Here is a 15,396-nt window from a genome sequence, read left to right on the forward strand (position 1 = left end):
TGTGCATAGATATTTCTCTCTGTACCAAGAAGCAGTAGCCTGTTAACATAGTCACTGTTATTAGGAGCATCTCAAATCTCATGCTAGACAGGAAGAAATGTGGTCCCTGGTTGGGTAGTCATGCATCAGAAATATTCTAGAGCTATAAAAGCTGGACATGGTGGCATACATATGTGATCCCAGCCCTTGGGACGGGTGCTCAGGCAGGGGAATCACTTTGAGGCCAGTCTGAGCTGCATAGCAAGACCCTGTTTCAAAGAACTAAAAAGACCAAAAAAGAAAGTGATTTGATTAGATAAGTCACGCTCTTATCTTCGGTAGGAAGGAGGACAGCAACGGCCTGGAGACGAGATTCAGCAAGGCTGCTGACTTCCTCAAGCTACACGAGAAGTCCCTGCTTCTGCTGTCACAGCTGTGTGAACGTGTGAGGAGGATCCTGTACTCTGAGGACCCCACCTAACACTTGTCCAAACCTTTCCAAAGCTCGGTAAGTCTTTGAATACTCTTATGTAGGCTTTAGACATCATACAGGTAACAGGAAACCATCGGAAGTTTCTGAAATATAGAATATGGTGGCTGTCACTGCAGGAGAAGGATGGACAGATGTAGCAGGAATCTTAACTGGTCTTATTAATAAAACCACACCTGAGGCCAGTTATTGGGGTGAATGCTGGAAGATCAATGAAGCAGAACAAGCCACAGCTAACCTCGCCTTGCCAGTTCCTCAGCTGATCCTGTTTCCTCAGACTGGATGCCTCTCAGCTGAACTGTGCTGCTCAAAAGCCTAAAAGCTTAACCAGCTAAAAGCTTCTAGTTTCTGGTCCTTATGTCTTATATACCTTTCTGCTTTCTGCCATCACTCCCTGGGATTAAAGGCTCACTTCTTGGGATTAAAGGCGTGAGTCACCACGCTTGGCTGTATCCTTGAACACACACAGATGCAGGTAGATCTCTGCCTCTGGAATGCTAGGATTAAAGGTGTGTGCTACCACTGCCTATCCTCTATGTTTAATATTGTGGCTGTCCTGTTCTCTGACCCCAGATAAGTTAATTAGTGTGCACAATATTTCAGGGAACACAATACCACCACAGACAGACTGACACACTTAAGACAAGGACATGATTAGAAAAGTGTGCTCATAGTACGTTTACCTGTAGTAGGTGCTCAGTGTATGCCAGATGAATGGCTTTGGTGAAAAATAATTATGGCTTCTGTCTTAGTTAGGGTTTCTCTTGCTGTGAAAAGACACCATGACCACAGCAACTATTATAAAGGAAATCCTTTCATTGCGGTGGCGTACAGTTTCAGAGGTTTAGTCCATTATCATCATGGTGGGACATGGCAGAGTACAGGCAGACATGGTGCTGGAGAAGGAGCTGAGAGTTCTATATCTTGATTCATAGACAGTAGAAGGAGACTCCTGCACAAGGCATAGCTTGAACATGTAAGACCTCAAAGCCCACCTCCACAATGTCATACTTCCTCCAACAAGGCCACACATACTCCAACAAGGTCACATCTCTTGTCACTCCCTGTGGGCCAAGCATTCAAACACATGAGTCTATGGGGGCCATTGCTATTCAAATCATCACAGCCTGTAAGAGTAGACAGACAGGATGCTAAGGTTGTTGGGGATACATTTGGGCAGCATCCAATCCTTGGGAACAGTATGCATCAATTCTAAGATGGCAGTTACCTCCAGGGACAAGGAAAGGTTTGTGATTGGTCATAGCTAATGAACACACAGGCATTCGCTGAACTTACATGTGTAGCTGTGTAAGCAGGTGCACACGCATGTGGTGTGTGTGTGTGTGTGTGTGTGTGTGTGTGTGTATGTGTGTGTGTCTGTGTCTGTGTGTGTGTTTATGTGTGTGCCTAGGCCTTTGGTCACTGTCAGGTGCCTTCTTCAATCACCAATATATCATGTTTTAAAAAATATATTTAGCTTTTTACTATGGAAAGTGTATCTTTTGTAAGACTGAAATATTTCATAACAACATTTATAAAAGATGTTTTTGAGGAAGAATAGAAGGGGTTGTGTTTTGCCGCCATCTTTTCTTGCCTTGCCTCATCTGCCCCTTCAGCTGAATACAAAACACTATCTGGGCAAACTGGCCATTTTCCAGCAGGGAGAGAATCACTGGGAGGCCAGCCCATTTTGTTCTGAGCCCCCTCCCACCCCAGAAAATGTATCAGCAGTGGCCATGGTAGCAGTCACATGCACCACCTCCAAATGGCCAAGTTCCCTGCATGAATGCTTTTTAAATATAAAACGGAGATGCCGATCTTTCATCTCACTTGGAGGCACATTAAGAGTTCATTCCCGAGGGCACGGGAGGTAGAGTTTCCTGAAGTTTCCATTTCGGAGCTCACACTATTTGCAGGGGAAGTGCTTAGTGGACAATGAGGTCGGATCTGGAATGCGGGAACCAACGTTCTTAATTCCCAACTGCTTTGCGGGCCACAACTGTACTATCTCTTTCCCCAAAGACCACATCTCAGAATGCTGTGGGGGCTGGTTTTGAATGAATGTGGACTAAAGGAAATGCTTTCTAGGCAAGTGAACACAGCAAACAGACAAACAAACTAAACAAAAAACCTTTGGCTTGTGGATGTTGCCACATGTCTCCCTGTGGCACTTCACAGATGATTTTAGTGGTAGACGAGTTACTTACCTTCCTATGTCCTTAAACACTGATCCATTCCAAACCAGCTAGAACTGCATAGTGAGAGCCTGTCCCAAAAGAAAGAAAAGGAGAGAGGCGAGAAGCAAGGGGTGAGAGGGGTGGGTAGGAGAGAAAGAGAAGAAATGAGAGAGAGAGAGAGAGAGAGAGAGAGAGAGAGAGAGAGAGAGAGAGAGAGAGAGAGAGAACAAGGGCACTAAATACTGAACTCCCAATGACTGTTCAGTGGTCATGTGACTAGGTTCAGACTAATGGGCTGTAGCAGAAGTGTTGGCCTGTGACTTCAGAAATGCCATCCTCCCTCCCCTTTTTCCCCTCTAGGCCCTTTTCCGAGCTGGAATGTTCTAAGGTGACTAGAGTTTGCCCTATAAGCTTGAATCAGTGTTCTGGGAGCTATTAAGCAGCCATATTGAAGCCCTGGGTGCCCTAACCTGAGGAAAATGGCTATCTTGTTGGAGACACTTTTCTGGGTAGGGAGAGAAGGACTGTGGCACACAGGCTGAGCAAACCCTTGCTAATTCACTGTTAGAAAAGACAGTTTCTTCTGAGGGATTTTTAAGAAATACTTTAACTTGCTGACACTTTTGCCTGGTTTACCTCAAAGGTCACTAGGGGGAAGGATTGACTCCAAGGTACCCGGTACTGGAAGCATAAAGAACTTCCCATGTGGCATTAGAAGAACTGTATCTTCATCTCGTTTCGTCAGCACTCACTGCACAGGCACGGGTGTGCCGAGCCTCCGTGGGGTATTCTGCATGGCCGCCATGCCAGAGAACACAGTGTCCTTGCTGTGATGTCTGGGTAGGGACAGATTGCTGGTTCTTCTCATTATAAAAGCATAAGAATGAAGGCAGCAACCACCCTCCTCTCAGGTGACCGCCGGATCTATCTCCTTTTTATCCTTTTCAATGCAAATAATCGTGCTAATTTTTCATATTGTCATAACACATCCATTCTTTATTCTTTGCCTTTATCCTGTGTTATAGAGAGAACATTCACACATGGCCATACAAATTCTTGCCGGGCGGTGGTGGCGCACGCCTTTAATCCCAGCACTCGGGAGGCAGAGCCAGGCGGATCTCTGTGAGTTCGAGGCCAGCCTGGGCTACCAAGTGAGTTCCAGGAAAGGCGCAAAGCTACACAGAGAAACCCTGTCTCAAAAAAAAAAAAAAAAAAAAAAAAAAAAAAAAAAAAAAAAAAAAAAAAAAAAAAAAAAAAAAGTTGGTACTCACAAATTCTTTCACTATGTTCTTTTAATCATCTTTGTTTCAAACCATCACACGGCTACACTAGATTATATCTCTAATCCCTTAGTGGGGGTACATTTTGTTTGTTTGTTTTTCTTTCTCGAGACAGGGTTTCTCTGTGTAGACAGAGAAAGGATCTCACTCTGTAGCCCAGGCTGGCCTCAAACTCACAGAGATCTGCCTGGCTCTGCCTACTGAGTGCTGGGATTAAAGGTATGCGCCACCACGGCCTGGCACATTTTTTCTCATGGTCTTTTTTTCCTTTGGTTTTGGTCATTATAACATGAGGATGAACATCTTGTAGGTAAGTGCTTGTACACGTTATCATTTTTATTAGACTAATTAGGAGAACCAGAGCTAAAGGAGATTGTGTGCGTGTGTGGTATAGGAGTGTGTGCACGTGTGCATAGGTGGTGTGCACATGGGTGTGGCCAGAGGTTGAGGTTATGTGTCTTCCTCGATTGTTCTCTACCGTACTTTTTTGAGACAGGGTCACTGGAACTGGAACTCATAAACTTGGCGGGACTAGCTGGCCAGTGAGCTTTGGGGATCCTCCTGACTCTGCCTCCCCAGCACTGGAATTCTGGAATTACAGGCATGTACCACCAACCTGGCTTTTCCGGGGGTCTTGGGCACCTGAAGTCAGGCAGTCGTGCTTATGTGACAAGCTCTTTACGGACTGAGTCGTCTCCCCACCCCACCAGAGAATTTAACTGTGATGGCGTCTCCTTTTTTTTTTTTTTTCAGGTGAATGCTGATGTCATTGACATTTTATTATCTCATCTGACTGGGCATCTCAGTCAGGTTCCCAGAACAATAGACTATTGTCTGATTTACGTTAGACAGCAAGAGTATTTGAACATAACCTGTTCTGAAATATTCATGGGTTTTGTTTTCATCTTTTACCATTGCAAGCAGTTAAAAACTCAGCCTGGAGAAACGGCAGTTTTCTTTCAGAAAATGAATGGGTAATCTATTCTAATGAGGCTAGGTAGTTGTTTTCAATGATTACTTCTACAAACCACTAATGAAATGAAGGCAGTGTACATCTTTAAATAACCTTTAATATTTGTACAAGTAAATACCTCCATTGATGATAATGGAAATTGTCAAAAAAAAATTTCACTTTCTCACTGTTTAGCTCACCCACAATGGCTGTCAGCCAGCCAAGGGATAGGATGCGGGGCACAGCTAATTATTTCATGAGAAGACAGTGTTTCAAAGGTAGGGGGAAGGAGGTGCAGACACTAATGAAGTTTCTTATTGGAACATGGAATGAGGATTGTGACAACAGACAGTGCTGGCAGTGACATGTAGTTAGAAAAGCTCGTGATGGCTCTGGCTGAATCACCGGAATAGAAATTTCGAGAAGTAGAAAGGAACGAATACCCCTGTACTGAAACAGACTTGTCTGCCTGGAAAGAGAAAAACAAAAAACAAAACCAAAAAGCCAAACAAGTGGTCAAATATATACGAACTCAGGACACGGAGCAGCTCAGCCCGTGTGTGAGTCTGCGTGCCTGCCTTTGGCATAGCTGAGGGATGAAGTCGGAGGGAGCGTTTCCATGTCTGTTCTCCAAAGCATGGCTACCCACTACACATGGTGGCAAGAGTTGGGTCACTACCATGCCAAGGTTGGCAGGCTTGAAATATCTTCTCAGGGATTCATGACTAGTTTTGAGTGGGAGGAAGAAATAGGAAGAGAAAGAAAAAGAAAAAGCCAAGTGAGCAGGGCCTTGCACAAATAATCAGTCCTCAGGAAGTGACCTCTTCCGAATTGCTCTTATTTTTCCAAATTGGTGGATGAGACACACGAGGCATCCTTTCTTCCAATGTACATTCTGGTAAGGATTGAAGAATTTTTACACAAATATTTTCTTTTTTAATTTCATGTGTATTGGTGTTTTGCCTGAATGTAGGTCTGTGTGAAAGTATTAGATTCTCTGGGACTGGAGTTACAGACAATTGTGAGTTCCCATGTGAGTGCTGGGAATTGAACCCAGGTCCTCTGGAAGAGCAGCCAGTGCTATTAACCATTGAGCCATCTCTCCATCCCCACAAATATTTTAAAATGACATTAAACAGAACTGCACTATAGGAATATGTGTCCAGAGCAGCAGACACGTATGCTGATGCCTTTGAATGTCAAATCACCTGATCGCAAAAAGTTGCCCTTCTGCCTCTTTAAAATGGATTCTCTTTCTTGTGGCCACTGTGAAATCCAAGAACCAAAAATACCGAGTGAAATTGTGGAAAGTAAAAGAAAGCAGTTTGAATCTGTAGTCTGTGACCCTTTTGGATGTCCTAAATGTTCGGGTGGGAGCTCCACCTCAACCCCTGGCACCCTGGCATCCCTATACCCAAAGAGTCTGGAATGTTCTGGTGGAAGGTCCACCTCCCCCATCTCTTTCCCTAAACCCGCCCCTTCAAAGCCCGCCAAAGAACACTAACTACAGACGAAGGATGTGTTAATGGACACATGAATGACAGCTCCTCACGGCACAACCGGACCTGCATGGTGGCACACGCTTGCGATCCCAGCACTCAGGAGAGCCACACAAGAGAAGCACAACTCCCAGGCCAGTTTGGACTACATGGTGCGACCCTGCCTCGGAAGAGAAATAAGAAGAAACGGAGATAAGTCCATTCTGTATCTTTACTCCTGTGGCTTGTTCAGAAAGAGTCATAGGAATAAAGTCTTTAGGCAAATACAAGAATGCATGCCATGTCTTTCTTATATTTGAGAAGATGCCCAAGGACACACACTGATTGGCTTTGAATGGCTCAGTCGCCTTCTTTGGCCAGTGGTTGTGAGGGGCTCTGTCTGGCGTATGACGAGTAAGCAAGGATAAGCATGGGTGACTTTAGGCAGACAGAAACTTCTTCGTCAGGATTATCTTCTTCGTCAGGATTAAGTGTGGTCTGAGGGCACAGCAATCACCTTTGCCAGACTCCTGTTCTGAATATTCCTAAGGTACTGCTTCTCATCCTCGGGCTTTTCTCAAGGTTCTGCTGAAACTGTGAGACTATGCTTCTATGTATATTTAACTATCAAAACTGTGTTTCTTTTCAGATACTGAACCACTTGATGGCTTGGACTTCTAAGAGTCACACTCCTGAGGCAAGGATCATCCAGAGAAATCAGCCAAGTTCCCTCAGAGCACAAGACAGCTGAGAGCCCTTTCCCTCTGTGCCCTGGACAGTCCAGCTCAAGGGGCAGAGCCAGCCCTTTTGGCCTGTTCTCAGTGAGGAAGTGACTTTGCAGTTGGGTTGGACTTGGTTGTAAATTCCTTTAATGTTCCAAACACTAATTTGCTCATGGGTTAAATAAACTGTTTGGAAGAGCGAAGTGATTGGTCTGGGTGGGGCGGGGCGGGACGGGCCGGGAGAGTTAGGGGAGACAGTGTGAGTAAGAAGCTGTACAGAGATTTGCTGTACTGAAGAGGCAGGCTGCCACCCGGATGAGGAAGAGCCCTCCCCAAAGGCTCACCATGTTGGCATTCTGACCTCCAGCCTCCGGGATTTTTGAGAAATATGCTCTTTCCTGACAAAGCAACCAGTTTACAGCGTTTAGTTTTAGCAACCTGAGCTGGCTGAGATACCAGATAATGGCAGTTCTGCTCCTGAGTTTGTGGTCACATAAAAACTTATCTGGGATGTTTGTAGCCACTTTATTCATTATAATCTGAAAGTAGAAGCAACCTGAATGTCTACGAGCTGGTGGGGGGACAGATCGCCTGTTGTATCCTGTAGAACGGAAATGCATTCAGTGATACAAAGAAGTGAATGAAGTTCTTCTTGTTGTTATTGTTTTTTTTTTGTTTGTTTTTTGTTTTGTTTTTTTGGAGACAAGATTTCACTGTGTAGCCCTGACTGTCCTGGAACTCACTCTGCAACCAAGCTGGCCTCGAATGTGTAGATCCACCTGCCTCTGCCTCCCTAGTGCTGGGATTAAAGGTGTGTACCAACGTGTCCAGCTGTGGATGAAGTTCTAATTTATACTACCACATGGATGAACCTTGAGAATCTTATGACATGCAAAGAAAGCCAGTCACAAGAGACTACATATTATATGAGATGCTTGCAGTAGGCAAATATTCAGATTAGGCTGTTGTTTGCATAGGGCTGGGGCATCTGAGTTAACACTGCCGGGGCTGCAGGGTGTCTTTCTGTTTTAAAAATGTTCTAAAATCCATGGTGGTGATGGTGGTGTAACTTTGTAAACATGCTAAAAGCTGATGACTGTTTTTTGTTGGTTTTTTGTGCTACTAGAGATTGGGCCATTGTGCATGTTGATCAGGAACTCCCACTGAATGAGTGGACTTTGCAATGTTTAAATCATGTCTGAATAAAGCTGCTACAAAGACAAAAAAAAACCAAACAAAACAAAAACAAGCAAACAAACAAAAAAACCTGACAGACAGGAATGTGTGCAGGTTTGAATGAGAAATGTCTCCCCACAGGCTTGACATGTGAACACTTGGTCCCCAGTTGGTGCCTTAGTCATGGTGTTTTACCACTGCAACAGAAAGGAGTTAATACAGGTGCAGAGGGATGCACCTAGCAGCGTCAGTCAGCAGAGTTGTTCAGCCCCAACAGGCACGTCTTCATGTTGGGGCTGAGGAGGTGGCTGAACGGTAAACGTGCATGCCGCACAAGCATGAAGACTCGAATTCCGTTCCTAGGAACGATGTAAACGTAAGGCATGGCTAACTTCCGTGCTGGGGGTGGATGGTGTGGGGGCAGGAAGGTCCCCGGGGCTTCCTGAATTCCAGCCTAGATGAAACAGCAAGAGCAGGGTTAAGAGAGAGACTGGCCTCAAGGAAATAAGGCAGAGAGGGATAAAGCAGGGCCTCTGCATGAATGTTTATGGATATGTGCACCTGGAAATGGACGGTCACCCCCCCCCCACCACCAATAAAAGCCAGCATGCGCATCTAGCAATGGTCTTCACCTTGTCTTTTTGCATGCCACACACTCCAGCTTGGACAATAATTTTTAAAAATAGCCAGTTATTTAATAAAATATAGAACTAGGCATGGTGACACACACCTTTAATCCCAGCACTCAGGAGGCAAAGACAAGCAGATCTCTGTAGGTTCAAGGCCAGCCTGGTCTGCATAGCAAGTTCAGGACAGCTAGGAATACAAAGAGAGACTGTGTGTGTGTGTGTGTGTGTGTGTGTGTATTCTCTAAAGCCTAATTTCCAATGGTGGTGGGGACAGTTGGAGGAGAGGCAAATAATTTCTTCTGCTCAGGTCCCATGCTAGACTCCAGGCCATTGTTCGTGTTAAAACAGGCTGTTAGATCAAAGAGAACTCATCATACGAAGCAATTTCAGTAAGAACAAAATTAATTCTATCATTATTGTGCATCTGATTCATTTAAAAATGTAGTTTTGAGGGCCTAGAAAGATGACTCAGTGGTTAAGATCACTGGCTGCTCTCCCAGAAGATCGACAGGGTGTTCGAGTCCCAGAATCCCCATGGTGCCTCACAGCTGTCTTTAACTCCAGTCCCAGGGGATCTCATACCCTCTTCTGACCTCTGTGGGCACCACACACACAATGCACAGACATACATGCAGGCAAAACACACCCATACACATAAAATTAAAATAAAATTTAAAAACAAAGTAATTTTCCACTTCCAGATTACAATCTTGTATGTGTATTAGTCATTGTTATTGTCTTCTTCCATATTCCTGATAGAGTGATATTAATAACCAACAGTCAATTAATTAGATGACAAAGTAATAAAATGGGAAGTTTATTTGTATTAATTACCAAAAGGAAGTCATTTACTTTCTCATTCTAAGTCAATGGATTTTTTTTGGCTTGAAGATTTCTGCTCTTGTCACTCATAAGTAGAGGGCGGTGCTATTGTTAATGACTAGAATGAAACCTAATAAAGATGGAGATTTTAAAATTATTTCTTCTTTAAGAGAATTAAAAATTTCTAGCCACTTGGAGAGGTACTGACTTGGAGAGAGTACAGATGTGATTTGGCTCAAAAATGCTCAACAACCCTCAGTACATTGCCCAAGCTGGTAAGAATTACTTTGCTTGCTTTTTAAGTAAGAAGTATAATTCTTTCGTGTGTGTGTGTGTGTGTGTGTGTGTGTGTGTGTGTGTGTGTGTGTAGACACACACATGTATGTGCATGTGGGTATGTGTTCTTTTGGGTGCATGCAAATACAAATGTGTGGAAATCAGAGGTCAGCCTTGGGTGGTGTTCCTCAGGAAACTGTTCACCTTGTTTTAGAGACAGCATCTTCCACTGGGCTCTGGAGCTGGCTGATTAGGCTAATATAGCTGTCCGGCAAGCTCCAGGGACCTCTTGTCTCCACCCCACCTCCCAACCTCCAGTGGTGAGACTACAGCTGTGTCTTTTTACTTGAGTACCAGGGATCAAACTCAGTTCCTCATACTGGTGTGGCAAGCATTTTACTGGTCAAACCATTTCCCTGGCCCCTAAAGAACATAATTCTTGATCTGCACTCCTAGATCTGCCTGCTAATGCTTGCCCTGTCCTAAGACACACCTATTTAGTGATCTATAATTTGTTCTTTTCCTAAACAGAGACAGTCGTAGACAACAAGATTGGTTTTTCTGGGAATGTGACCAAGAAACAGAGGCTGGCAGTGAATGGTGGAACTGAGGATCCAGGATGGCTGCCTTGTTGGAGCATGAAAAGAGATGGTAGGGGAAATGGCCAGAAAAGAAAGATTAAAAAGCTGTGCTGGCTTGTTCTTATGTCAACTTGCCACAGGCTAGTCATCTGAGAAGTAAGTACCTCAGTTGAGAAAATGGCCCTACCAGATTGGCCTGTGGGCAACCTGTGGTGTGTTTTCTTGATTGATGCTTGCTGTGGGTGGGCCCAGTTTACTGTGGGTGGTGCCATCCCTGGCCTGCTGGTCCTGGATGCTGTAGGAAAACAAGCTGAACAAGCCATGAGGAGAAAGCCAATATGCAGTATTCCTCTATGACTTCTGCTTCAAGTCCTGTCTCCAGGTTCTTGCCCTGCTTGAGTTCCTGTCCTGCCTTCCTTGATAATAGACTGTCACCTGGACATATAAGATGAAATAAACCATTTCCTCCTCAAGTTGCTTTTGCTCATGGTGTTTTCTCACAGCAATAGAAACCCTGACTAGGACAGAAGTCCACAGAGCAGCACAGGTCATTGGAGGCCATATGCTTTACCAAGAGCGAGCATACTTGAGTCTCAGCTTTCCTGGTCCTGTTCACTTGAAGCAGGGGTAGAGTTTGGCTGTTGATGTGTTCATTGAAGGCTCTGAATGTTTACACTGAAGTCACTTTTACTCTCTTTGATCAAATTTGAATGTGTTTCTTACAAAAAAAAAATTAGAGAAAAGCTACAAAATGCCATCTCCTGGGCAAGACACAGTCACTGCAATCATGAACTCACTGTGGCTGCAGATGCCTGCCCTGGGCCTGCATGAGAATGGGCTTGTCACCCAGAAGGACAAACACTGTATGTGCTCACTCTTAAATGGATATTAGATACAAAGCCAGGGATAACCAGGCTACAATCCACAACCCCAGAGAGGCTAGGTAAAAAAGAAGACCCCAATAGGGACACACATGGAGGGCCCCAGGAAGAGAAAATCGTTAAGACTGCCTGGGTAAACTGGGAGGGGGGCATAGAAGAGAAGGGATGGAGGATGGGAACAGGAGGGACTGAGATGGCCCAGAGGAGGGAGGGACGGAGAGGGAGAGCAATGAAAGAGCTAGCTATCTTGGTAGAGGAAACCATTAGGGGGTTAAGGGAGAAACCTAGTGCTAGGGAAATCGCCAGGAATCCACAAGGATAACACCAACTAAGAGTCCTAGCAATAATGGAAAGGGTGCCTGACCTTACCTTTCCCTATAATCAGATTGGTGACTACCCTAATTGTCATCATAGAACCTACATCCAGTAACTGATGGAAGCAGATGCAGTGATCCACGACCAAGCCCTGGGCTGAGCTCCTAGACTACAGTTGAAGAGAGGAAGGAGGGATCATAGGAGCAAGTGAGGTCAAGATCATGATGGGGAAAATCACAGAGACAGTTGACCCGAGCTGGTGGGAGCTCATGGACTCTGACCTGTCAGCTGGGGAACATGCATGGGACTGAACTAGGCCCTCTGAATGTGGGTGACAGTTAGGTAGCTAGATCTGTTTGGGGAGCCCAGCAGTGGGACCAGGACCTATCCCGGGTGCATGAAATGGCTTTTGGAACATGTTTCCTAGGGTGGGATACCTTGCTCAGCCTTGACACAGCGGGGAGGGGCTTGATCCTGCCTCAACTTGGCATGCCAGACTTTGTTGACCCCTCAAGGGAGGCCTTACCCACTCTGAGGAGTGGATGAGGGGTGGGATGGGAGGAGGTGGGGAGGCAGGAAAAGGGGATGGAGGGGGAACTGGGATTGGTAGGTAAAAATTAAAAAAAAGGGTTTTTAAAAAATAAATAAGTTAAAAAAAAAACAAAGAATGGGCCTGTCAACAGTCAAATACCAATGGAGGAGGGATTTGGTGATGAGGGGGGCAGAGTTCTGCCCGTCACTGTTGAACTGTGTTACTAATTGTTTCAGGCAATGGGAAATCGTGTCCTTTACATGTGTGGCCACCAGTGTACCCACCAGACTCCAGTGGACACTCCAGTCTGATGGTCACACAGGTGGGTGGTTGAACTAAATGGGTCGTAAAACCAACCACGAAGTCATGAACCTGAGAAAGGGCCTGGGAGGGGTTGGGAAGGATGGGAGGGCTGTAAGACAGAGTGTGGGGAGAGAGCAATCAGAACTCATCAGAGGCCAAATAACAACTCCATTAAAAAGGAAACTAAAAGCAAAGGCGGTGGTGTCAGTGTGGGCTCCTTTCTTCCCTTCTGCCTTCGAGAACCGGGTTAAGAAGCAGACGGTTGCCCCTGACTGACTGTGGCCAAGGAGTCCTCCTGGCTTCCTGGTATTTGTGTTACTAAAATATTTGCTTAATTGAACTGAAATCAGTAAAGTGGATGCAGACACTTTGAAAACTGCAAAGCACGTTGCTGATGGAGAGCACAGGGATTATTAATAATCTGATTAAGATTTTATGATGTCCCCATTACTCATTTTTATGTATCTGCCACAATGAATAAAGCCAAGAGAAACGGCTACAAAACACAGAAGTTTGGAGAGTTTTTGCTTCTTCATCTGGACAACTTCAGTTTTAACCCTCTCCAAGGCAAAACGAAAACTTGAGGCAGCTCTGGTGAGGGGTCTTATTCGTCCGGACAGAGAAAGTGCGTTTGTTCATTTTAACATAGAGCTGTTGGGGCCAGGGAAGGGACCCGGCATTCCACCACAGCAAGCCTCCTGGATCTGGCTGGAATGAGAGCTGCAACGTGAAGTGGAAAACTCTGTCTACAGCGTCACAGGTCTCCATCGGCAGCCACAGGGACTGAGAAAACATGGACACCTCCTGTCACTGATGATCTGATACGGCAGGTACTAAGTTGCCCAGCTTATCTGACTGGCCAGTTTCACAGGCCGCATGCAATAAAACAGAGAAAAAGAGAAGACACAGCCATTCAAGATTTAAGCAGGGCATGGGAATAAGAACATGTAACTCTTCTTTTCATGGTGTGGCTCTCTACCAAGTCCAAACTGGCAGTGAAGCTACATTCTTGGGAGACAAAATTCTAGCTGCAGAAATGCATTACCAAGAGCATATCCACTCACAAGTGATGCCTAGCTGGGGGCAGACCTGAGGTGTGGTCTTTGTGGCCTCTTTCAGCTCACACTGCCACACGTCGACTTGAGCACAGGCCAGGGTTAACTTCCCTGCCACCCACCACCCCGGGGCTCATATTTGAAAAGGCAAACACACCTGCCAGCTAGGGTGCGAGGGAGCGATCACCTTTAAAATGTCTGCAAACCTCACCCCATCTTTGCTACAACCTCCTGGGTTTTAATTACTCCCCGAGAATAAGAGTCATCCCAGGATCCTCCGGTGACATTTTCCAGCTTCCTGTTGGCTCACTTATGAGAAACAAATGGGCTGGCCGGCTCCCTCTAGATTGAGTTTTTCATGAAGTCATTACTTCTGTCACAGGGAGTATTTTCAAATTGAAAAATCTGAAACAATAAATGATGGTGAAGCAGTTAATAACTGTTAAGAAATCACATTTGGAAAATTGCATTTAAGCAATAACCTTTCTCCCTGTAATTAAATGACAGAAAGGTCCTGGTTTTAATTAAGTCAGCAATTTATAGTTATGAAGCTATACTTCACTATGCAGATTAGCAGATGATAGGTCACAGAACACCCTGAGTGCATTTTGAGTGGGCCTGATATGGTAATTACTCCACTGTTCAGTGGTGACCACATTGAACCGTATCTCTAGATGAAACAATTTTCTTTTCCTTGCTCCATGATGTATAACTAGGCTGAGTAAATGTACCACGAGCACTGCCTTGTGCATCTTTAAATTAAAATGGATTTTAAATGAGGGGGCATGAGCGGAGGGAGCGTGTTCAAAGAACGGAGCCAGGAGTGAATGGGCCACTAGTCAGTGCCTGCGAGCAGAGAATATATCATTGTTTTACAGGGCTTTCTATCTTGTGCCTGAATGTTTGCTGCAGATTTATGAGGAAGTAAAATGCTAATGTTAGTGTATTTATAAACATATGATGGAGGTTTCATCTATAATTTATTTGCTGGCCCTCTGCTCTGCCTTCTTGGAAAGGAAAATAAAATGCTATGTTGGACAGCCGAAAGGGTCGTTAATACGGCTTTCACATTTTATTTAACTAAGCCGGGCTCATATTACATGTTGATGATCACATTGTGAGATGTGTTCTGAAATGCTTATTGTGTCCTGTCTCCCATCTCTCTCAGCCTGGGGTTGTCACCAGACAGCTTCCAATACCCAGGACGAGTCTCTGGTGGGGACTGTGGGGAAGAGGAGAGAAAAGCTCCTGAAAATGGTGAATCTTTTACTTTCGCTCCTCAAGTTTCACAAACCTCAGAAGTCCCAGGGACAACTTCTTCTCAGGGTTTGGTTTGGTCTTTAAAGCCTCGTCCGTGTCCCTGCTCGTCCATTAAAACCTATCGCCACCCCAACTCCAGGACAGAAGGAGCTTCTGAGAAAGAGATGGAAGCATCAGAACTCCCACCCAGGGCCTGGGGAGATGGTCCAGTGGATAAAACCTGTGTCTCAGTGCTGAGGAGAGAGGCAGGGGGATGCCTGGGCTGTGCTGGTCGGACAGTAGCCACTTTGGTCAGCTCTAGGTTTAGTGAGAGATCCTGTCTCAAGAAATAAGATGGAGAGCGATGGGGAAGACGGCCATAGTCCAATTCTGCCTTCCACAGGCACCGGCACATACATGTACACAAGCACACAAACGTGTATACACACACACACGTCTACACATGTACACAGACACACACAGATACACACACAGAGAGACACATACAT

At 45.2% G+C, this 15,396-nt stretch overlaps 1 long non-coding RNA gene across 1 annotated transcript; it reads left to right on the plus strand.

The window, feature by feature from the left end:
* Positions 1–7,334: 7,334 nt before the first annotated feature.
* LOC143272941 (uncharacterized) lies at positions 7,335–11,035 on the plus strand. Its single transcript, XR_013050626.1, has 2 exons — positions 7,335–8,630; positions 10,513–11,035. It is a non-coding gene; the product is annotated as an uncharacterized LOC143272941 (long non-coding RNA).
* The last annotated feature ends 4,361 nt before the right edge of the window (positions 11,036–15,396 follow it).

Source organism: Peromyscus maniculatus, chromosome 4 (assembly GCF_049852395.1).
Source record: "Peromyscus maniculatus bairdii isolate BWxNUB_F1_BW_parent chromosome 4, HU_Pman_BW_mat_3.1, whole genome shotgun sequence".
NCBI lineage: Eukaryota > Metazoa > Chordata > Mammalia > Rodentia > Cricetidae > Peromyscus > Peromyscus maniculatus.